We start from the raw sequence: 25,152 nt of genomic DNA on the forward strand, positions 1-25,152 counted from the left end.
ACACTTATTGTGTGGGCCTGGGTTTCCCACATGGCCATTGGGGAAGTGGCCTAAGCCCCGAGAAGGAGTAAGTCTCATTTAGAAACCTAAGCAAAAGGCTGGAATTTAAAGAGCTAGGGGCTGAAGACCCTGGTCAAGGCAGACAGAGTCTCTGATTAACTTTTGGCTACTCTGCCACCCAGAAGGGGACTGAATTTGAGAGATGACCTGCTGCAGAGCTGGGGCAGTGATAGCTAGTGAAGACAAAGAGTTGTCAGGGAGAAAGCTCTGAGGGCAATGCTCTAGAACAGGGTAGGGAAAAACTTAAGTTGGTCCAGAAGGGTTTGAGAACTGAGCCTGGAGACAGGCTGTCAACGCTAACAAAGGTATGGCGATAGTGCTTGTTGGACCTCTTTTATCCCCGAGGGGGTTCATTCATGCATACTGACTTGTGCTGAGCCACTGAAAAGTTGCCTCGCGACCTTGACAGCTGACAGGGGGCTCCAGGAGCAGAGAAAGAGCACAGGATTGCACCCAGCCAACAGGAGGCGCTCATGAGAGGTGTGTGTCCCATCTCACACCCACTGGGCCAATATTGCAGTCCATACACAGACGTATTTCCCATTGATTTCAGAAGAGATTGTGCCTGGATAAGGATTTAAGGACAGCAGGATTTGGTCTTAACTATTTACATGCTTCAAATCTAAAATTGACCAGTTCCTAATGAATAGGCATCACTATCACGAAACCAGAAGCAAGTGAATCACCCACCTCATGAAAATATTATTTATGTTGGTGTTCAGCATGATCTTAGAATCATAGAAGATGGGAGTTGGAAGGGACCTTAGGAGGTCGTCTAGTCCAACCCCCTGCTCAAAGCGGGACCAACCCCAACTAAATCATCCCAGCCAGGGCTTTGTCAAGCCGTACCTTAAAAACCTCTAAGGATGGAGATTCCACCACCTCCCTCGGTAACCCATTCCAGTGCTTCACCACCCTCCTAGTGAAAAACTTTTTCCTAATATCCAACCTAGACCTCCCCCACTGCAACTTGAGATCATTGCTTAGTTCTGCCATCTACTACCACTGAAAACAGCCTACTTCCATCCTCCTTGGAACCTCATTTCAGGTAGTTAAAGGCTGCTATCAAATCCACTCTCATTCTTCTCTTCTGCAGGCTAAACAAGCCTAGCTCCCTCAGCCTCTCCTCATAAGTCATGTGCTCCAGTCCCCTAATCATTTTCGTTGCCCTCTGCTGCGTTCTTTCCAATTTGTCCACATCCTTTTTGTAGTGGGGGGCCCAAAACTGGACACAGTCCTCCAAATGAGTCCTCAAATGATCTTAGTGTTTAAAGGGTTGTGGTACATTTGTTAATAATTACTAGTGTTAAAGATTTTTCAGTCACTACAGTTTCTCAAAAGTAATGCAGGAGGCAAAAAAAAAAAAGAGAGTATAGGTTTGGGAAATGAATGTGGGCTGACATCTCAAGAAATACCAGCCTAAAATGTTTTTCATTAGACCCTGACAACAGATAAATGAAATCCACAGCAACAGAAACACAGACTAAACCTATTTCTGCCTTTGTAAAATGAATACATAGCATTCTGGAGCTGAAGAAAGAATAAATCTCACCAGAAATGACATAAAAACCTGCTGAGTTTTTGCAGCTGTTTGTCAAATTTCCCTGAAGTGTGAGGGTATTTATAAACAGGACAATGCAGGATATAGTATTTTGATGTCTTCTAGAACTGCACATGCATAATCTTCATTTTATGTCTTGTCACTAGTCTAATTTGAGAAGTAAAGAAGGACAGTGTGCTGTTTAGTCATGCTTCTTAAATGTGCTTTGTAGGCAGCTTTGCTCTGTTCTGCTTAATGATATGCTGCTAATATTTTACTAAACCTTAAATACCGTTCTGAAATAAAAGAGCCATTTTCATTTTCCTGTGTTTATAATGCCAATCAATTGGAGCCTTCAAGCAATTATTGACTAATTAAAGACTATCTTTGAGAAGACAGAGAAAGTATTAGGAGCTCACATGTTGAGTTAAACTCTTTCATAATATTTGCATAGTGCCATATATAGAAGAACAAATAGAAGTCTGCTGAACCTTTTAGTGGAGAAATTATAACCCTGGAGACCAGACAGTGCAATTCAGTTACAAAATTGGAGTCCTTTTCTGGCTTCTCATTCCTTTCATGTGTCATATTGGAAACAGTATTGGGGGGCGGTGGGGAGGTTGCATGTAGAGCTGTTCAATGTATGCACAATTTTGATATTAAAACTCACTTGTTTTCAGCTCCCCATTTCCAGATGGCTTCAAAATTCAGATCTAGAGTTTGACTATCCCATGGTTCAGGGATATTCAGATCCAGAGCACGTATGTATTTATAATGAGACGGGCCACATACCAAAATCATCCAGTGATATTAAGTGTTGGGTCTGAGACTTGGTCCAGGTTTCAAACGCACCCACAGTTTGAATGGGTTTGAATCTGTGATCTTGATTCCAGTTCAATCTCTAGTTTTGTTACTAACTGGTAATGAAGACTGTGTTTGTCAAAAGATTCTTTATAGCTCACAAACCTTTTGGAAAACCTGTGCCATGTTTCAAATCAACCTGAGTCAATGTATTGTTTTGCTTGAAAATCACAAGCACTGCTTGTTTTTAAAAGGTTTCAAAACCAAACTCGTGAAATCCAGCGGTTTCATCTGAGTTTCTCTTTGAAATTTTGGATTTGATTTAACCTGAAAAACTCTAATCTTTTGACCCAAGACCTGAGCTCAGGTGATCAGTAATCATTTATTTCTTAGAGTTAAGATACTTGCTAAGTTAGTGCAAATGAAACTAAAACTATAATGCAAGTAGGATTAAGCAAAGAAGTTTAAAGATTTTGTTTAAAATTAGCTTTGCAGTTAGCCTGAAGCCTGGTATTTAGGTTAAGGCCTAGTGGTGATGATAATAGCACAAACCACATTAAGCCTAATAAAAGTTAGTGTTTGTAAGTAACCTTGGATTAGAAGATTTAGTAATGGACACGGCGTGTGATAAACTATTGGACCTAATGAGGGACGCACCACTTTGTATGGACTTATTTACTCTCTTTGTTAAACACCCCCAAAAGGAACCCACAGGCATACTTAGTAACGTTCCCCCATTCCCATATATCCCCTTGTATCTCTTAGCGCCCACACCATCACCCCCCATCCAGGACCCCGCAGCTTATCCCTTGTTGTTCTCCCCAGACTTTCAACCACTCCCCGTGCCTCCCGATAACCTGCATATTGTCCCTGGATGTTGTATAACTTTGCCCCTTTAACTCTATGGGTTACCTGTTTGTTATTTTTTTGAAACATTCACTCAATAAAAAACTTTATATCTTATGAGATTTAGCAATATATATCTGCAGAGGCATTATTTAGCCAGACTTCCTTAACCACATTGTACAGAGAACCTCCTACCTGTGCAAATGCTTACAACAGTTGTCAGACCCCCCCAAAACGGGTAATAGGAATGATATATATGAACCAGAGGCCAAGACTTAATCATATGTGGTCTTGGAAATATAGGTGTAAGGATCTTGGGAGAGCAGGATGGTGACAATCTTAATGCTTAATCTCACTTAAGGTGAACCCAGAGTCCCATGGATTCGTGAGTATATGTGATGTGGACTTTGCTGTTCTTATTTTTCTAGTTCTAATATGTTGTTTATATTTATCATGGTATAATGAAACTCATAAAATCTCCGCATGTTTCAACAATCATCTCCTTAATTTAATCTCTTCATAGCCACCAAAGAATGAACCTATTATTAGTGACAAGTGCATTTTGCACCCTAAATTAACAACTCAAAGCAAAAACGGAGCAGCGTTAGCCTATCTACACTAAAATCACAGAATGTAATGACAATATTAGTAATAGTTTGCATTCCTGTTGCTCCTTTCCACTGAGCATCTCAAAGCTCTTTACAAACACTAATAATTAAATCCTCACAACAACCTTGTAAAATACGGAAGTGTATTATATATAATTATATAGTAATTATTACTTTTATACCTAGAGACTTAAATTGAGATTGAGAGTCCATTATGCTAGGTGCTGTACAATACACAGTCAAAGACATCCCCTGCTCTGAAGTGTTTACAATCTAAATAGATAAAAATGGGAAACTGAGACACAGAGCAATTAAATAAGCCACTCAGTGAGTCTGTGGCAAAGCTGGGACTCAAACCCAAATCTCCTGAGCCAAAGCCTGAATTTACTTTCACTTACATCATTTTTACATCAGAGAAACTCCATTGGCTACAATGGACCTATTCGGGATTTATCCTTGAGGAAAGTGGGAAGAAGTCATATAGTTTTAGTTGATTCTGGACAAGTCCATACACAGTGAGCCTGCTGAATGTCTTAACGTTTAAAGTTTTATTGTTATGTTTGTGGCTAACAGTTAAGGGTCTAACCTGTAGTCTTTAATTGAAAAAGTTTTTGTTTATTAGACGCTCGAGCTCTGGTGTTGCTGTATCATTACATAGTTAATTTGTTTCTTTGTTGTGCCATTGTGTGACCACCTGTACATAAACATAGGATGTTGGCGAAAAAGGTGTTGGTAATGACCAGGTGATTAGAGCAGCAAAAGTCAGCTAAACACATTCCTTTCTCATTATGTAAATCCAAACCATTTTTTCTCATTATTTTTTTATAAGAGCTTACACTTCCAACTTTCACATACAGGTCCCCAATTACAAGAGTGATATCTTTGCTTGGTAGTTAATGTGTATCACTTCAAACCATTCATAGAATTCTTCACACAATGCACAATCAACCTGTGGAACTCATTGACGAGATATTCTGAAAGTCCAAACTATAATGTGGTTTGAAAAAGAATGAAATAAGTTCATGCAGGATAGGTGCATCAATGGCTATTAGCCAAGATAGTCAGGGATGCAACCCCCTGATTTGGGTGTCCCCAGCCTCTGACTGTCAGAAGCTAAGCGTGGATGACAGGGGATGGATCACGCAATGATTGCCTGCTCTGTTCATTCCCTCTGAGGTACCTGGCATTGGCCACTGTTGCAAGACAGGATTCTGGGCTAGTTGGACCATTGGTCTGACCAAGTATGGCTGGGTTTTTTTCTTATCAACCACATTTGTTACGCAGGAGCATAAACCTGATGATCAACCTATCAACTGGCTTTGCTAGTGATTCCGTCACTGATTGGGTTATATCTAAGCACACATTTTGATGTCTCCTTGGATAAGATAAATTAGACCCCCATTTTCTCTCATTTTCTTGGATCATGAGTAGTACACTGCATATCCATCCATCCAGCATCATAAAATGACCCTTACCATTCCATCACAGCTCTGAGATTCCACATATTTCTCTCTTATACCTTTCCAATTTTTTGGTCACAATGGCACACTGCCCTTCAGACATAATCTTTGCATTCCATATTCCTACTCTGATGACTCGTTTATGAAGGTTAAAGTCATTCTTTTCCTTGGTGCAAACATCATGCACTGTACTTCCAGTAAGATTTGTTATAGCACCATCAATACTCTTAATGGCGAGAACCTCCTCTTCAGTGTAATTTGTTATGATTCTTGTCCAGAATGTGTTTGACACATTGTCACAGGTGAAAGAGGAGAACAATCTGAATGAACTTTGGAATAAAATGAAAACTGAATTATCATGCTTAAAACTTCCAAAGCACGCGTTGTGAAAAGTCTGCATCGAACTGCCTCATGATTAGCTGAGAAGGTGTTTGAACTGGCAATAAAAAAAGATGCAGAGTGAAAGAGAATGGAAAGTAGATGAGAGTACACAGAACTGAATAGACAGACTAGATAGTCAAAAGTGAATACATCAGGACATAAGGAAAGGAACTTGAGAATTGTAAAGAGTCCGAATACAAAACATATGTTCACAGTGGTCAGACCTCTTACCAAAAAGTTTTCCCTGTGATCAAACATAATGAAAGATCATGATGGCAGATTTCTCACTGAAGGTGACTAGAAGTGGAGAAATTGATACACTTACAATACTGGATAATAGAAAGGTGAATATGGAGTTGCAGCCCTCAATCCTGAGAGAGGAAGTGACGTGAACTATTATGAAAATAGAGCCTAGGAAAGCATCAGGAGCAGATAACATATCATCAGAACTGTTAAAAGTGATTAGTTACTGTGGTATTTATCTCATGTGGAAAATTTGCAATGATGGCTAGATGACTGGATGAAAGAAGTCTTTTCGCCCTTATCAAAGAAAGGAGAGACAAGAGTCTAGTAACTGTCCTATTATCTCCCTGGTATTTTATACAAGCAAAGTTCTGCACTACAAAATCCAGAATCTTATGAAGAGAATGATTAGAAGCATAACTACCATCACAGCAAAATTATTTCAGAGAGAGACGAGGTGTGATGGTTCTTGGGGTACCCGGTAAGTCATCTTTTTACCCCCTGCCTCCAAAGGGTTGCCACCTTTCTAAATGCTGGTAACCAGACCCTCGAGGCCCCACCCTCTTCTCCACCTCGTCTCTTCCCCCCCCCCGAAGGTCCCACCCTGATCAATCGATCCTCTCCCTCTCTGTCGCTCGCTGGATCATCTCAAGGAGCCTGCCTGCAGGTAGAAGGTGGCCCTGGCTGAGCAGTGGCTGGTGCGAGTTAATGACCCAGTGCCTCTCTCCACCCCACGGTAACCAGACGTTTGGTTTGAGTGCCATTTATGATTGCCGAGTTCCAAAAACCAGACATCTGGCAACCCTAAATAGCACCCGGACCAGAAGCCAAAAACCGGACTGTCTGGGTAAAACTTGAATAGGTGGCAACCCCCATGCCCCATCCTCCTATCGCCTCCTTCTCCCCACCCATTCCCCCCATCCCATTCCCTCATCCCCTATCCCCTCATCCCCTATCCCTTTCTCTTCTCCCAGTCCCATCCCCTCCCCTCCCCTTTCCTCTCCACATTGTTCCCTGCTCTTCCCTCATTCCCCCATTCTCCTCCCCCTGCACTTCCTTCATTTCCCCCATTCTCCTCTCCCTACTCTATCCCATCCACCTTCCTTCCCCACTGCCTCTTCCCCCGCCCCATGCTCTCTTGCCCTGCCCACAGACACTCACTGTTTTACAGAAACAAGACCCAGCACATGTAGAATAGGATGACAACAGGCACTAGAAGGCAACGTCCCGGAGCTGCCAGCCTCATCCAGGGAAAGGATCCGAGCAGGCTGGCACAGTGGGGGAAGGACAGAACACCCCTCCTTCCTGACAGGCTAAGCAGAGCAAACCCTGCTCGGCACTCAAAGACATTGGGAGTGTGGTGGGAGTTGGCGCAGGTTGATGACCCGGTGCCTTCTTCCTTCCGTGGCAACTGGACTTTTAGTTTCCGGTCAGCAATGCTGACCAGACACTGTCAGGTTCGCTTTTCAGCCGAACTTTCCAGTTGAAAACTGGACACCTGGCAACTCTATGCCTCCAGCATGATGGAGACTTGTTTATGCTTCTGGATGTCCGCTCCCTGATGCCATCTGCCTATTAGTCATGTAAGCACTCATCTCTGGGATATGCCAGCCCTTAATTTGCCATGCAGGTTAACAATCGGTGTACCCCAGTCCACAATTCTCTTTGAAACATTCCCTTATAGTGTCTTGCCCCTCCTTCACCAAACACTCACAGAAATACTAGGTTTGCAGTTGTAAGGGAAATAGTGTACACACCAGCTTGTATAATTCAGTTCAGGATCATCTCCTTGCTTAATACCACAATGTGAAGATATATTTATAGTGAAAACAGCAATAAGTTTATTATCAAAGATTCAAGGGATAGTGAGTAGGATATTAGAAACAAAAGTCCTATATAAAACAAAATCATAAGATGCTTTCCCGAGGCTAAACTTAACAAGCTAACCCCAGTCTATAAGAAAGTTTCTCACTCCAATTGTCCCTTGCATTTGAAACAAGGCTGACTGAGATCCCATTTTCATGAATATGTATTAGTGCACATTTATTTCCTAGGAGCAGGATGATGGGAACAATCTTCTCTGTTCCCCAAATATAGTTCAGCAAACCTTTAAAGTGTATCTCAGGGAAAGGTTCTCTCCCAGTGTGTGCTGTTCCTTGTTGACTTCATATGTAAATGTGTCACCATTGTGTTAACTTACAATGCTTAATTTACATACTGACAGAGACAGGAAACCTGTTTCTTTAACGTCTGCTGTGAGACAGAATCTAAGGACACATTTTCAGTAGACATAAACTCTTTGTATAGTATCAGCTCATACATTTAACAATGTTATTAATGACCAGTGTGACCTTGTTTTTCATTTAAGACCTCACATGACATTCTTGGTAAACCAGAATATGCATACCAGAATCAGTGTATTCTTGTAACCCCATTACCGGTGGGCATTAAGGGGTTCTGGGTTACATGAGGCACACGTGATCAAATCATGAACATCTTTCGCTTAATTGAAAAATGCAGTGAGTATAATCACCCATTGATCACGTGTCATTGACAAATCAAAAGCATTCAGTATCACCCCACATGATCATCTTTGGAAGTTATTGGTCGACGTGGGGATTCTAAAGTGTCTAATTAAACTTGTTAGTCTCTACTGTCAACAACAGACCATGGAGCAGTAGGTGACAAAGTGGCTTTCCACTGGACAAGGTGTGAGACAAAGGTGTATTCTGTCCCCAGGCCTTTTCAACATGTACACAGAATTTATCATGAGACAACCATGGAAGATTTTGACGAAGTGCATGGAGCTAGGATTTCTACTAGTGGACAAACTTCAGATATGCTGATGACATTATGTTCGAGACAAACACTGATGCAATGCGTGTTGGAGTCTGTGAAAACAGTTAGCGAGGAATATGGACCATCCCTGAATGAAGTGAAAAGAAAATGTATGCACACTGACCCAGTTAACAAAAACAAGATACAAGTGAACGCCATGATTAACTGTCAAATTTTAGAGGTAGTAGAGTAATTGAATTAATCTGGAAACATACATGTCTAACCAAGGAGGCTGTTTCAAAGAATTCAGAAGTAGTCTAGGCATGGCTTACTTGGCCATGGCCTCCCTTACAAAAGTTTGGAAAAAAATGGTGTCTCAAAACGTATGGTGGTACAACTGGGGAACGTTTCATTTTTTTTCCATAGTGATTTATAGATGTGAATCATGGGGAACTAAAGTTGCTGATAAGAAGAAAATTGAGGCCTTTTAGATGGCTGACAAGGACTCTTGCATATCTCTTGGACAGAAAAGAAGTTGAGTGCTTATGCTAGAAATATTATTGAAGAGAAGCAGACTCAGCTGACAGAAATCAACAGGCACAAACTTATGTAGTTTGGTCACAGCAGCCATAGAGATGGAAATAACCCGAAGAAAGTCATCATGAAAGGAATGGTGTTGGGTCTTTATAACAGGACATGACCAGTGAGGAGGTAAATAAACGGTGAGCAGCAGATCTCTGAGAGGTCAGCTGATGAACGTTCAAAGTTAGTAATGGATCAATAGGGCTTCCAAAATTCTTCTATGATGTTACCAATATTAAGAAATGAATAAATGTTTTTTACTTACTTAGGTGGGAAGATAATCAAACTCCTTTCTAGTGCCTTAACCATTAGATCATCCTATTGCTAATAATTTAAGTGTACATTTTTCTTCCCTAATCCTTACTCCTAATTAGTTAATCCTGGTGTCTTGATCAAAGTATTTATCACTTAATTTCATTCTAGTCGATGCAGTATTTCCCCAATAATTTCAGTTGGGCAGTCTGATTCTTCACTCTCATACCATCAGAATCAGGCCAGTTATTTTTCACTTCTTGTCAGCAATTGTGTATTGCTGTTGTCACTGGTAAATCATTAGCTGCATTCTTCCCTATAACTAGATTCCAGTGGTAGCTGAATTGATCCTCATATACCCACAGTGGGCCTGATGCTGAAGTCATTTACACAAGTTTTATATCAGTGCCACTCCACTGACTGAAGGATAGCTACTTCCAGTTTACACACATGTAACCTGCAATCTGCAGAGCAGAATTTTCCTGGATGGAAGGTACTACATAAGCTCTTCATCTTCTTATAAATCAGAGAAACCATTTTATTTAAAGAGTCATTTACGAGGAGTTCTCTGATAAGATTTTTTTTTCCCGCAACTGTTACAACAAACTGAATATTTTCCTACCCTTCTCAGACACTCTCAACAGGCTCATAAGAGCAAACAAGATTCCAGTTTTATAGTTGCCAGCTTTGGGATTCAAAAATCAGCACTGGGATCTAAGATGTTGCTCTCAAGAGATATGCTCCTTTACAGAGCTACAGGCTTTATTCCTAAAGAGTTTTTGTGCAGCTGCATGTCTATTTTTTATTAAGAACTATAGTTACGAAGAAACTAACATCAGGATACATGTCTCTCAGGAGGACAGTAGTGTCACTGTCTATTACTATTACATCTGGAACTGTATGCTTTCTTACTGACATCTGCTCATTACTCTTCATTGTTGCTGGTACTGTTTATTATGTGTTGTAATAAATTGAGGATACCCAATTGCGTACAGTCATCTCTGAAAGTTATTCACCATAGTCCTTAAAATGCCTTACTGGACTTTTCAGTAGGTGAAACAAAAGTGCTCTCGTGCTCGCTCTCTCTCTCTCTCTCTCTCTCATGTAGTTCTTTACAAACACCAATCAAGTTCTCCATTATCCATTCCAAGACCTATCTCAGCCACAATATTTTCTAGTTGATGGAGAGCCTACTGAGAAAACATACATGTTATACGAAGTTTCAATTTTTGTTTATTAGCTGGCAGAATGGGTTTGTTTTTGTATTTTCTAGGATACAGCCTTTTGGTGAATATGTGACTTAGGCTAGAAAAGGCCCTACCTCTCCATTCCCTTGCACTTTGTATAATCATTCATACCTTTGCAAAGCAAAGAGAAAGCTGCGTATGAAAAGGCTACACCTTGCAAATGTAAATGACTACACAAGGTGCAAGACAGTGGAGAATCAGGCCCATACTGATTGTTCAAACTGAACAGAAATCAGCACCCCAATTGGCAATAACTGGCAATCTTCTCGGCAGACAGGACAGTGCCTGAATGGACCTGGAGATTGAACTACCCCTAGAGAAGGAGCCTGCAAGTCATTTTGAAATCTTTTAGTGGTAAATGCAATGGGCTAGATTGACTAGGGAACCCATGCACGTGGGTAAGAGAAAGTGAGAACTCCCTTGTATGCGTACGTGTGCTGCTTGGACCTTAGGCTCAGAAATGTCATAAATGAGGCTACTGCCCCACCTACCTACCTCTCCAGTGCAGACCAGTAGGGAATACATGGTGTCTTGGCTCCAAACACCCCCTACTCAGTGTCCAGAATAGCTCTGCAAGATTTGGAGGGGGATGAGGAGTTTTTAATTCACTGCTGAAATAGGTCATCAGTAAATTACTAACCCTGACAGAAGGAAGGAGGAAACGGGAGTAATTGTTTCACGAGGCTTCTTGGGGAAGCTCCTTGGCTGATGAGCGGACCTGTGGCATGTAAGCCACAACCGTGTGCCTAAAGTCACATTTGGAGCTGATCAGAAATGTTTCGAAATTATTTTCAGTGGAAAATGCCCTTTTCACAACTGAAATTTTCTTTGGGAAATTGCAACTTTTTGGCAGTGTTCTATCAGGAGAATCAACGTGACAACTCTCTGGTTGCTTGTCTGGAACGTATTTGTTAATTTCACTTTGTCTGCAGGCAAAAAATGGCTTTCCAAGAGGGCTGCAGGGCCAGCGCCCTGGCTCTCTGCCATCCTGGCTCTCCGCTATCTCCCATATTCTGGGGCAGGAGAGGCAGAGAGCTGTAGTACTCATCCCTGGCTCTCTGCCTCTCCAGTCCCAAAGTTGGCGGGAGGAGGCTCAGCTTGCAGGCTCCCTGGCTCCTAGAGCTGAATTTGTGGTGGGGAGTCTGAGTGCCTGGGCTCTATGCCCCTCTGGCAGCTGGGCTGGAAGGCTCTTGCCAACTCCTCTACATCAAAAGTGAAACTGACAAGAGCCTTCCAGGCAGGCAACCAGGAAACTAAGAAATTCTGTTTTTAGTTCTCTTGAAACAAGATTTGTCTTGAAATCCACTCTCATGGAATTTGTTTTTTTTTATCTTTTTTACTTTTTGTCCCTGTTTAGGAAGGAATTTTTTTTTCCAAGTGTGACATTTTTCCTGGGAGGGTTTTAGCTTTCCATCCAGCTTGTCACAGTTTAACCCACTGAAGCAAAAGAGACTGTAATGTGAAAAGAGACTTACCAAATGACAGACTGATTCATAGGGCCAAAAAAGATTCTTTGGGTCACCCAGTCTGAAATCTGTGCATTAAAGAACTGTTCAGTCAGGACCTAATTCTGGAACCCTTACTTATGCAAGTAGTCCTGATGGCTTCCATAGGACTGATGGTTTCCAGTTAAGAGTTTCAGATTCAGGCCCTAAATCAATCAACAAATATTTTGGTCTAACTTGTTTGTGAGTACATAATATAAATATCTAACTCCTGTACAGCAATTTTCATTCATACATCTCAAAGTGGTTTACAAAGAGAGGTCAACTATCATTATTATTCCCATTTTACAGAGAGGATAATGTGACTTGCCCAAAGTCATCTAGCAGACCTGTGGTAGAGCCAGGAATAGAGTCCAGGTCTCTTGAATCCTAATGCAGTGCTCTAATAACTAGGCCACACTGACTTCCTGGGGGGTGTTTCTTCACCCATCTTCCTTTGGAATCTTTTACAGTAATTGTTTTTGCCATTAAGAACTTCTCTAATCTCAGGTGTTGAACTCTTTCTTAGTTCCAGGCCATTGTTCTTTGTTTCTTCAGTCTCTTCAGACTGTCAGTAATTCTTTCTTAAAGTATATTGTTACCTTGAAGATAACATAATTATAAACTGTTATCATAGTGCCCCTGAAGCTGTCATTGTCTTTCATATATTCTAAATTTAGGTAGTTCTCATCCTTGAATGATCCAATACTTTAGAAAAAGCCATAATTATACTTCCTTCTTAACAAGAATAAACAACAATTATCCAACCTGCAGGATCAGTGTGTTTACTAAGGAGAAGAAACTGCAATATTTATGTAATGCCGATGCCATTTTATGGGTTATCAGTGGAAATTGAACCTGGGACCACTAGATCTTAATACAAGAGTGTCTACTGTCTGAATTGAAAGACCCACCTCTCTTATCCAAGACTGTAGCAGCTCCTCAATATCTGTGCGGCCTACCCATCACTAGAAAGGAACTGTACCACACCAAGTAGGCATACCTTAGACAATTCTGATTCTGCAAACACATTTAATGGTAGACTCTTTGGGCCAGATCCCCTCCTGATGTAAATCACCATAGATTACTTGAAGTCAATGGAGCTATGTCAATTAACATCAGCTGAGGAGCTGACTCAGTGAGTTTTGTTGGACTAATTAAATATATAATATTATCATGTATGTTTCCAGAGTCAGGACCTAGGAACTGGTCTTGTTGAGGATGTTCAGCATGTCACCACTATTAAAGTCAGTTCCAGGTAATCAGAACCTTGTAATTAGTATTATTATTTGAGTTCCCGTAGCACCTGTACATAGGCTGTAGTCGTAGAGCAGGACTACTTTGTCCTTGATGCAGTACAAACAGATTAAAAAGATGGCCCCTGCCCAAACACCAAGAAACAAAAAGATGGATGGAGAAAGAGACATAGGGAGATAGGGAGTACAAGGAAACCATGAGACAACGTTGTTTAGCATGCTAAGCTGTGGTTGGAGGTAGTCAGCATCTCACAATCAGATCTAGAATTTTTTTATATGAAAATATGTACATTTCGTAGCCTTTGGCTAACACACAGAACATTTCAATTCACGTGAAACTTCGAATTCATTAAAGTCAGCGACTAAACTTCTGTTGACTTCATAGAGTCAGATTTCACCCAATATTACATTGGTCCTGTTCTAGGAGCCAGGTGTTGCTGAGTTCACACATTTTTCATAACCTCTTTACAAAGAAACATGCCATTCTTTCCTAAGATAAATTTTGATTTATTTATAAATACACAAAATCTTTGTGAGTTATCTCCAGAGTGATGGAACTGAACAGAGCTGCAGAGCTAGAATGTTGAAGTGAAATCAGATTAATACTGGGTTTTAAAATAAAATTTTGATAAAGCAACTTAAAAGGGCAATACAAATAGGCATAATAGTTATGAAGTTTCACAATGAAGCTCTAATGCCCTTTGATTTTCTTTATTAGCTCCTACTTATTATGGAAGATTCTCTTTGAAAATACTTTGTGTCATCTAACTACTTTTGAACTGAGTTGCAATGGCAAGCAGCATTCAACAATTACGTTGTTTTCTTGTTATAGTGGAAGATCTTTATCAGCTTTCATGGTGCTCTGGCATGCTGGAGAGAGCCTCATAAAAGCACACATGGACTCTTATGTAGAAACCAGATTTACAGACTTTTGTATGGGGTTTTTGTTAGTGTTGTTTTGAAGGTGTTTGGGCAGCTGTATCTCATGGCTGCTTTGCTGGTCAAAGGTCATCTTGGTGAAATACTTTTTCTTTTTTGCCAGAGAATCAGAGCAAAATACAATTCTATCTACTAACATCAATTTGCAATAGATGTCTGCGAAACAGCCTATGATATTGTGAGCAAATGAGGTTTCATCTTGCTATTAACAAGGTTGCATTGCCAAGCCTGTCACCAGCAGAGCTGACCCTTTTGCTCTATCAGGATTGTTGTATTGTCTGTTCCAGCTGGTGCTGTTGGCTGTTAATCAGAAGTGTTTATACTTTTCATTCTCACTTAATTTCTGCTATCCATGCTCGACTTTGTATTCAGAGTTGGTTCATTACAAAGTATATTGTTGCAACCCTGTCTTGACATTTTGTTGTCAACTGGCAGTGATCGGTCAATATTACTTCTGCCACTCTTCACAATGCAGAAAATATGAGATCACACCAATTAGGATGTTTACTCAATCTTTTCTCTGCAGTCTTTCTTCTGGCTTACAAACCTGGCCAAAGATTTTAAAACAAAGATGCTGAAATGATTGCCATGGCAATAGCGTTGAAAGCTTTTGTGAAGTGTAAAACTGTGACCACATTCTGCTCTGTTACACCATTGTAAATCTATTGGGTTACTTTCCCCCTACCCCCCACTTACATCATGTACTACCCTTTGAATGGAGTTGTGTGTGATTTAAGTAAGGCTAGATTTTGGCCCATTGATTTGGAATTACTGCAGATCTACAATTATGTAGCTGAGAGACAAATTTGAGCTACTTAATTATAAGATAGGATCTTCCCGCACTAGTAAATACAGTATTTCTTTAAGGATATAGGTGCAGATTATCAGATAGTATAAATTGGCATAGTTCCACTGGAGTCAATCACAGTATGTTGAATTACAGCAGATGAAGATCCGTCTCACTTCTTAAAGTGAAATGTTTGATTTTTAATAATGCTGGTTAAAATTGGGAAAAAGAGATTAATGAAAAATTTCAAAGCTGTCTCCATTTTGCAGAATTCAGAATAGATCCTCTTCCATTTTGTACTAATATTTTTGTGACTTTTTTTCTTTTCTAAAATGTTAATAGATGTTTCATCTAAATTTATATTGAAATCATTATAAAAATGTAGTTTGTGGCAATTGAAAATTTTAAAATGTTATCTAAATGTATTTCAGTAAATTACCAATAACTTTCAGCAAAAAACCCTAAAATTGTTGTTAGTTTTTTTTTCCCCCCCACCCTTTTTTTTAGAGAGCCATTTTTTACCCCCCAAAGTATGAAATTTCAGGCAGCTCTTGACTCTAATAAAAGGTAGGACTGGAAGGATTCTGTATGGGAGTGTCACCATCTTTCATTTGTGCATTAAAAGTACATGATTTCTATTGACTAATAACAGTACAAGATAGAGGGCCAGGTTTACCGTTTGATTCCAGTTGTACCCATTTACGCTGAAGATATTTGATCCATAAGCTTTTTGTTTCTGCACTTCAAGTTTAAGACACATTGGTACCAGTGTAGAAAGAACCGTTCCCTGGGATTATGTCCCCTTTTGTGACTCTGTTGGAATGCTTTTCTATTGTTAGGAAAATAGTCCTGTTATTGGCATAAAAGACATAGGTATACATGCTGTGAATTGCTAGTGAGCTGTTGCTGTCATAACACTTGTTGTTTTACTATCAGAACCTCTTCCCTTGTGACTCCCTTTCTCTCCTTTATTCACTATTGACTTTATCTTCTTTTATCCCAGTCTTTAGGCTTGGAACAGACTCTCACTTCCTGCATGATGACTGCTTTCATTGCCAATGCTTCCTTAAGCCAGTTCTTTTGCAGAGTTTATAACTATCATCTAATGATTTTTGTGAAGTATCCATCACCAGGGTATCTAGACACCCGATCTATACTCGAACAATGTCTCTGTACTTTTTAGCACCTGAAAAGTTCTGTGAAATGTAATTGAGTTAGATTGTAAGCCCTTTGGGTCAGACCCTGATATATATGTATATATTTTTTGTCTCCTGCAAAGCAGCCCATACACTTATGGTCTCTTTACAAATAGTATGCTAATTCATCATCATTATCATCATGTCAAATTCCAAAGGGACGTAAACCTGGTGTACACTACAGTTAAGGGAGTTAGGTTGACATAAGGCAGCTTACATCAACCTAATTTTGTAGATATCTACACTTCAACATTCCTCCCACCACTTTAACTTGCCCTCTATGCTGACCTAATAAATCCAACTTGGTGAGAGTCATAGCACTTAGGTCAACATAGTTAGGGCGACACAGTGTAGCCATTGTGTTGTTTTTGTTGACATTAGTGACCTTCTGGAGGTGTCCCACAATGCACCATTGTGACTTCTCTGGTCACCACTTTGAAATTTGTTGCCCAGCGGTCAGGTACACATTGTTACCCCAAACCTTTTGGACCCACAAAATCCTATATTGACCTAATGAACCAATCCATCCTTAATTCTAAAAGTGTGTAATGAGAAGTAGGCCACCCTAGGAGATTTGCAAGGGTTTACCAGGGGTTTCCATTTAAATCATTGAAGACCTCCCTAGACCTCTCTCCCTCGATTTACCCCTGAGAGAACACAGATACAGCCCTCTGTTCAAAGGATTGGCACTCAGACAGTAATTTCTTTGAAAACAAAATGTCTCTTTATTAAATAGTTATTCTAATACATTTGGATTTTAAATCGAAAATCAACACAATGTAACTTATGAAATAAGCCTCCTTAAAACAATACAAAACACTATAAACTATATATGGCATATTAGTATATATAACATAAAAACTCTAAAATTGCAATATAGTACTTATAACACAATGTAACGTTTCTTAGCATATTTTACAATTTTATGAATACTTAACTGCAGCGTGGCATAATAAACGTACAATGTTGCAACATATAACATAAAGAAATTTTGAATACATATGTATAAATAATGTAAATAAATAGTCTTAATACAATGTTGTATTACAATACCAAACTTATTACAATTTAACATACAATTCCCTTATACATATGTATACAGTAACATTTTAATAACACACTTAATACTACTACTACAAATTAACGAACATTCTATGAATGTTGATCAGGCAATCATAGCATGGGTGGGGTAGGAGATCATTCAGGAGCAGGCATCCAGCTTTATGTACAATCATATGCATACATTCCTTTTGCTAAGGAAAAAATCATACTTACATCTTTTCCTTGGTTAAATCCGTCTGTCTCATCTTATGGTCCTTCTGATGTTTCTGCTGTCGCTGCTGGTACTGCTACCACTGTTGTTCTCCTGCTGCCAGCGTCTCCTTCTCGGATCACAATCACCCACACTCAAGCCTGTCAGTTCTCTGCCTTATATACGATTTTCTGACTAGTTGCTTTCTTAATGTCAATCAACCACATCTTTCCCACCCAGGGGTGATATCATTTTCAACCAATCAATTCCCTAATATGCTAATTAGCTTCACTTGTTTACTTCAAACTTGGACCCTTTGGATCTTCCTTCTTCCCTACTGACCCTCCCTACAGATATTAGGAATGACCTTTATCTCATCCCAGTCTACTTTTCTGCTATTAGTCAGTTTCTTAACACTTCCATTTTGCTTCTCTCTCTCTCTCTCTCTCTCTCTCTCTCTCTTAGCATGACATCTTCGGCCATCATTTTCAATTTCTATCTAAAACTTGCTCTAAACTATCATTATTTACTACTTATCAAAAGCCTTATACTTAAAATGAACTATATTTCTATTCATGCCTAATCATTATGTTTCTGTCACCATCTTTGTTATTTAAATCAGAATAGATAAAATCCATGATGTTTTTCTCCCCCTCTCTGCCTACTTTTCAGCTGTGTGGCTAATGCTGTCTTTGGTGCTGATCTCATTACATGGACTAGAGCAGCTTAAAAATCTCTTGTATCAACATCCCTCCCCTTTTAAAGCCCTGGGAATTTTTGGAATTCCATTTTCTGTTTGCTCGGCTTGGGGAGCTAACATAGCAACTGCCCAGCTGACCAGGCTGGCTCCCTGAAGCAAACATGCTCCTGCAGGGAGTACACGGGAGGTGGTGGATCTCCTGGGTCTGTGGGGCGAGGAGGCTGTGCAGTCACAGCTCCTCTCCAGTCATAGGAACTTTGACATCTGTGGCCCAAGAGCTCGGGGCATGGTGGAAAAGGGCTATGACTGGGACACACACAGCAGTGCTGTGTGCAAATCAAGGAGCTGCAGCAGGTGTACCAGAAGGCAAGGAAGGCAGACAGTGGCTTTGGAATGGAGCCTCAGACATCCTGCTTCCACAATGAGCTGCATGCCATCCTCGGTGACAACCCTACTTCTACCGCCAAAAGCCCCATGGATATTTCAGGGGAGCTGGAGCCATGGGGTACTGCAGTGAACCCTGAGGACAGGGTGCTGGATGAGGAAGAGGAGGATTATGGGGGACAGGGAAATGGGATATCCAGTGGCATGGTGAGCTGGGGCTAAGTTTTTGACTCCTGAGCAGTTGGGCCATGCCCAGCAGTTCAGCACTGATGCAGAGGAATGTGACAATCAATGACACAATGTGGGGGAGGGGAGGGGGGGGCGGGTAGAAAGGACAGGAGAAACAGCAGCAAGAGATGATAGCACTGCTCAGGGCACAAATAGGCATGCTGCAGTCCCAGATGGAACTTCAGGCTGAAGACATCCGAGTTCATCTGCCCCTACAGCCCATAGAGAACTGCATTCTAGGACCTCCCTATGCCCCCTCCCTACATTCCACATGTCTTCTGAGGCCACAGCAGTATCCCAGCCACTTCACCCCATGGGAGAGTACGCACAATGACCGCCATGTATACATCCAGCTGTGACAGACAAGGCTGGTGTGTGTGTTTGTGATTTCCCTGTTCCTTCCCCTTTAAGGGTACTTTTGCCTGTGTATATGAAGTTTATTTCAGCTTTAAATAGGTATGTTTACATGGGTGTGGAATAAAATCTCTTTGAAACTGAATTAATCTACCTCTAACATATGGTGGCTGAGGCCAACATGCAAAGATAACAGCAATAGCTGCTTTTGCATTCATACTCTCATCACTCATTACAAAGTTCATAGCATGGTGCAAAAAAAAAAAAAATATTCCAAGTCCAGTGTGTTATAACAACTCACATTACTGTGGTTCCTTGTTAAAATGCTCCTTCAAAGCCTCCCTAAGCCAAAGAGGTCCCTGCTGAGCTCTTCTTATAGCCCTGGTATCTGGCTGCTCAAAATCAATGGATCGGCAATCTACCTCTGTGCTTCACCCCTGCGGAACTGTCTCTCCCGTTGCTTCACAGATATTCTGAAGTGCACAGCAGGCAGCTATGACCATAGGAATATTTTCTTCACTGAGGTCTAATCTCGTGAGTAGACAGCACCAGTGACCCTTCAAACAGCCAATGGCATATTCAACAGTCATTCTGCATCTGCAGAGCCTGTTGAAGTGCTCCTTGATGCTGTCAAGATGGCCCGTCAAGATGAGTCAGGGGTAGGCAGGGTTTCCCAGGATTACTACTTGCATTTCAACAACCCCAGTTGTAATCCTGTGATCTGGAAAGAAAGTCCCTGCTTACAACTTTCTGTACAGGCCTGTGTTCTTGAAGATGCACGCATCATACCCCTTCCCTGAACAGCCCACATCGATGTCAGTAAAACAACCATGGTGATCCGCCAGCACTTGCAACACCATAGAAAAGTGGCCTTTCTGTTGATGTGCTCTGTTGCAAGGTATTCTGGTGCAAAATAAGGATATGCGTAATGTGGACGTGCAACAGCGGTTTAATTACTGTGGTGGCTGTACATTGACATAACTTAAGTCGACTTAATTTTGTAATGTAGACAAGGCCTTAAGCCTCGTTGGAGATTGAATGCAACCCAGATCACTCTCTAGTTAGGTCTTTAAGGTAGTCGGTCTGACTATTCGGTTTGTGTGTCACTAGTAATCCGACCATGACAAATATCCTTGTTTTTGATCTTGCCCTGCCACTTACTATGGAGAACTGTCAAAGATGACAAAAATAAAAAAACATCAATTCACTGCTTTTCAGCCGCCTTCAGCTCTCTTGTATCACTTTCATTTAGTAGTATTGGTATAACCATGATTCTATAGATCCACAGCTTTGTAGCAAACTTGATGTCATAGCACTCCCACAGAGGCCTCTGAAGGGCCCAAAACATGGCAGCAACTGCTGCTACACAAGTGTCCACAGCTGCTGCTACACAAGTGTCCACATCTTTCAACCATCCTCCAGCACTGTCGCAAGTATCTGAGCAGGTGGCAACTATCAATGTCCCATCTGGTCAGGTTAATAGTGAGCTGAAGGCTGCTTGATAATTGCCAGAGATTTAGTTTTATCTGGAATCATAACCAGACCAATGCACACTGCTTCTTGCCCAACCAGGTCAGCCATCAGCTGCAGCAGTTCACCAAACTGAGCCTATAAAATGTCAGCGGCATATTCAAGATCTCAAAGCAGAATAGTTAATTACATCTTGATAAAAAAACAGTTATAAATTATGAGAACTAACGTGATTGGAATGGAACAGGAAAGAGTCAAGAGCATCTGTGTGCACAAAACCCCTCTTTGAATTGAATAACACAGCAAAGATACAAAATAAAACAGCTAAACTTTCTTGCATGAAGCAGAGTAATCTTTTCTTTGAAAGATTTACACAACCAACTTGTCTCATTCTTCATGTTTACCCATCAGGTTGCTGTCAGGTGTTGGCTGCGTGTATGTTCTGCCAATGTGTATGCTATCCCAGCTCTGCGCAGATAGCAGATACAGCAGACTATGATTAGATTACCCAGTAAGATCAGAGATCCATTTCAGTAACTAAAGCACCAGTGCAAGTTTATTGCTGACAAGGCTTGGTAAAAAGAGCACCTATACGTTGAACAAGTACACTTAATACATGTATGCCCACGACAATGGACCAGCTCAGTAAATGGCAAGAATTTCCATTTCTCACTTGGCCTGACAAAGACACTCCCTTTGAGACCCTCTTTCATACACTGATACAAACTAGTTGAGTATTGCTTCTCTGACACATGTAGTTGCCGCCCGCTGACGTGGTAGGATATTGCCCTTTACCTTGTACAGGATGGTTTGAGCAAAACATCTCTATGTATCACATTGTCATCCTGACCTTATCTTTAGGAGGGGTTAGTGTGTTCTTGTTATCTTTGGGGAGTGTGCTTGTACCATTCTTGGTATGGGTTGTTCTAGTACCGCCTTTCTGGAATGTGCTTGCATGAGTACTCTGTGCATAGCGCTTCTTTAGGAACGTGTGGTTTTTTTGCAATACCAGCTCTGTTCTTGCCAGATTCTGTGAACTTGCATGCAGGTTTACAGCCTGACTTCAGCTAAGTTTGCTTTATAACAGCAGGGCCTAACTACTATTTTAGGTCAGGCTTCATACCTGTCCTGTTCTACTAGGCCTCATGACTTAGACTCTCACTTTTTACTACACAGGTTATGACTCTCTTCTCCAGAAAGAAAAGCTTGTTTTATGTGGAATTTTTAATTCAGCCATTGTTCACAGCTACGCTAAACGGAAGCCTAAGCTGTCACCGCTCAGGAGGGAAATATAGTGGTGTTTAAATCTCTGTTTGTATGATCAAATGCAGCTCACAAGGTTAATGAAAACCCTCTTCCCCACAAAATAATGAGTTTAGTTTATATGGTAAAAATATCTGTTTCAGAATTTAAGCTCTTTTAGTACAAGATCTCAGATTGTCATGGGGGGAAACAGTAGTATTAATGACAGGTTTTTATAAAGCAATGATAGATTTCATCTTAAAATTCATGACAATTTAATGTGGGACAACTGAAACTAGGAAAAAACAGCAATTATAACTAAGATATTTTCCTCCATTTGTTAGGCTCTCACATCTGCTGCTACACAGCTACTGTGATGAACCTACTACTTGTTCAGTTATTGCCAATGTGAGCAGTCGTTTGGGGAGACCATTCCCTGGGGCCCCAGCAGGATTAGAAAAAGTGTATGATAAATACAGAACACAAGTAAATTGCAGGTAATCATCATAAGCCAAACTCAATAGAGAATGGATAAAATGCCATACCACAAATTCAAAATTGTCTGGAGCCAGCAGCATGAAGTGATATATTGGCATTTCTGCAATATACACTTTATTCATAATTCCTAAACTTGTTACTAAATGCCATCTGACTGTACTTTGTCAGATTCTAGTTTGTTTCCTCATTGCAACTCTTCCATCACTCTATCTTGACTTGATTTTGAATGTCATACAGTGAGTATTACATGAGTAAAGACATAACTGATTAGGGATAATGGGAGTAGTTAAACTTTAATCCAGCAGTCCATCCTGCTCCAGAAATCCAATCAATACATTTGGTTAGGTCTTCCCTGAGGTAATGATATAGGCTGCTGGCTGGGGTCAGGGTTACTGTCTTGTAGTAATTAAAGAAAGGCAAGCTAGCTGGGAGTCATACAGCAGAGTTTGTCATACTTTTTAATATTGGAAAAATAAATGAGTCATGTTTGAAGGAAATTAATTAAAATGCCTCCTGAAATGTATTTCATATTGATTATTATGAGTTTCCTCAGCAACTTTATCTGTGTTACATGGTTTTCAGGCAAATGTTAAAAAGCCCCAAGTGGTTTATATCTAAATAATAGCAAAGCTGTCTTGCAGTCATTTCACTTACAGAAGTCCAGAGCAAAGAGGGAAGTGCATGTGTCTGTGACTGGGAACAGAGAGAGCTAAAAGTGATATTCAATGTATCTCCTTTAAAATCATTTTTTTTTTTTCCTGCTGTCATGTCAAACAAATTCTCCCCACCCCCTGCCGCAAGAAAAGAATATAGTGACAGGACACTAATTCAGCCACCACCATTTCCTTTCACTTCATTTTTCCTACCACTAGGGAATTTGTTGTCTTGTTTGTTTATGAATTCAGTTATGTTCAAATAGGTGTTATAAGTTCTCCTTACAGTAGCTTGTTTTCTGTAGCCTTTCTTCCAGACCTGTTCATTGCTGTTGACAATCTGTCATCTGCTCTTGAAATGTTTAATTCTGGCAATGCACCCCACACAGATTGTATTAATGTCACTTTTAATGTTGTATTAAGAGTATTGCAGGCATATTTCAAACCCTTCTAGCTAAACAGATTTAAAATACTGAACTGGCCCATTTTCATAATTTCAGAAACATAGTTTGACACCATGAGCCAAATTTTCTCCTCTTTTCTTTGGAATCTCTTTGGAAAAGTGCCAGATTGCCAGCCCTTGGAGATTTTACTCCCCTGTTTATTCACTGACTGAGTACAGGATGGACAGCAGCAGTGCAAGCCTCTCCACGCTATCCCTCCAGTGATCCTCTGAACCGGTTATAAGAGATCACCTTTAGCGAAAGGGTGGTATTTCAGTTTCTATGACTGTTCAGTTTTTGGCCCCTTTTCTGTGGCTGCCAATGGAAACATTAATTGTGGCAGTGTTTCTTGGGGTGTCCATGAGGAAATGGAATGAGCCAACTAGCCTTTATGTAACCACTGAACTGGTATGGGTTTGAATTGGCAACCTAGACATGCATGGCTGAATATCCCTTCTGACATATTCTCAAAGGACAGCACAAATGGTGTATACTTCAATAGTACGTGTCACCTGTCACAATTCTGTATTTGCACTGATAAATGCCAGTCACCATATGCAGGTGAATATTTTATATGAATAAATGTGGAATTTTGCAGGCACTGTGGGGGCACACACATTTTTACCTGTGTACTTGTTAAGTCATCCTCCTTAAAATTTGGTCCAGTGTATTTGTTTAACACTGACAAAGAGTACAATGCAGTAATAATACCTATCACTTATAGCACTCCTAAAACTCAAAGTGCTTTACAAAGGAGGTGAGTAGCATTATCCCTGTTTTACAGATAACCACATCGTGCCTCAGTTTCCCTAAGTGACTTGCCTAAGGTCACAAAGCAGACCAGAGGCAGGAATATAACTCATGTCTCCCGAGTCTCAGTCTAGTACTCGAACCCTGAGGCTGATCCAAATAACATGAATGATAGGCCATGGCCAAAAAAGCTTCTAAATGCTGAGGCTACAGGCATATCTGGGGCAAGAACAAGGCAGGTTTTTAATAGTTTATCAGAGCTTCATAAATCCATGATGAAATATTATCAAATATCACAACCAAACTTCATTCAAAAAAATATGTGCCTGATCCAGAGTGTTGCTGAGCATCTGCAGCTCCCATTGAAGTTAATCAGCAACCAGTATTTAGCCCTAATCCTGTGGGCTGTTGAGAAGCCTCAGCTTCCATTGGAGTCAGCTTGCAGGGTTAGGCCTTCAGGCTGGGGCTAGGTGCCTAGATGCTCCCTCCTTTTAGGCCCCTTTGGAAAATCACAGCCTTAACAAACAAAGTCAATTTTGTAATACATGATCCATTCTCTTGTTTGCTTGTTCACTTACTGTTTGGCTAAATTCAAGAATTTGTAATGGGTCTCCAAGTCCTTGGTGCAAATAAGTGAGTTACAGAAATAATATTTTTCATGTAAGTGTATACATGGGTTTTTAATATAACATTAAACCCATGAATCAAACAGATTTCC

General features: G+C 40.5%; 1 protein-coding gene across 3 annotated transcripts in view; it reads left to right on the forward strand.

The window, feature by feature from the left end:
* Positions 1–25,152, forward strand: part of DCC (DCC netrin 1 receptor) — a 653,315-nt gene that overhangs the window by 45,994 nt on the left and 582,169 nt on the right. Inside the window, exon 2 of one of the 3 annotated variants that reach the window (XM_067545413.1) lies at positions 2,281–2,361. The exons of the other annotated variants lie outside the window; for them this stretch is intronic. The gene's annotated coding sequence lies outside the window, so the exon portion shown is untranslated. The remainder of the gene's footprint in view (positions 1–2,280; positions 2,362–25,152) is intronic. 3 annotated transcript variants of the gene reach the window in all.

The sequence above is a fragment of the Emydura macquarii genome, unplaced genomic scaffold (assembly GCF_026122565.2).
Source record: "Emydura macquarii macquarii isolate MOO-44397 ecotype Brisbane River unplaced genomic scaffold, CSIRO-AGI_Emac_v2 contig_1045, whole genome shotgun sequence".
In the NCBI taxonomy this organism is placed as follows: Eukaryota; Metazoa; Chordata; order Testudines; family Chelidae; genus Emydura; species Emydura macquarii.